The sequence below is a fragment of the Athene cunicularia genome (genome assembly GCF_003259725.1).
Source record: "Athene cunicularia isolate RWA chromosome 25 unlocalized genomic scaffold, athCun1 chr25_part1, whole genome shotgun sequence".
In the NCBI taxonomy this organism is placed as follows: Eukaryota; Metazoa; Chordata; class Aves; order Strigiformes; family Strigidae; genus Athene; species Athene cunicularia.
The window spans coordinates 1052490-1052785 of NW_020799134.1; positions in this window are offsets into that span (position 1 = coordinate 1052490).

Genomic DNA, 296 nt, shown 5'->3' on the forward strand with positions numbered 1-296 from the left:
AGCTCGCTTGGTGGGGTTTATTGGTGATAAATTCCTGGTCGGAAAGAATTACCCCTAATCATTTTATTTTGCACCGAAATGGAATTTGAGTGCCTGTTTATACCTTGTTGGGAAATAAGACGGAGACCAACCTGCTTCTGCAAACACCGATGGTGTGGGAAGGGACCTGGTACTGGGGCAGAGGCGGGTTTAGTGCCGGTACTGGGGGCAGAGGCGGGTTTAGTGGCTGGTACTGGGGGAAAGGCGGGTTTAGTGCCGGTACTGGGGGCAGAGGCGGGTTTAGTGCCGGTACTGGG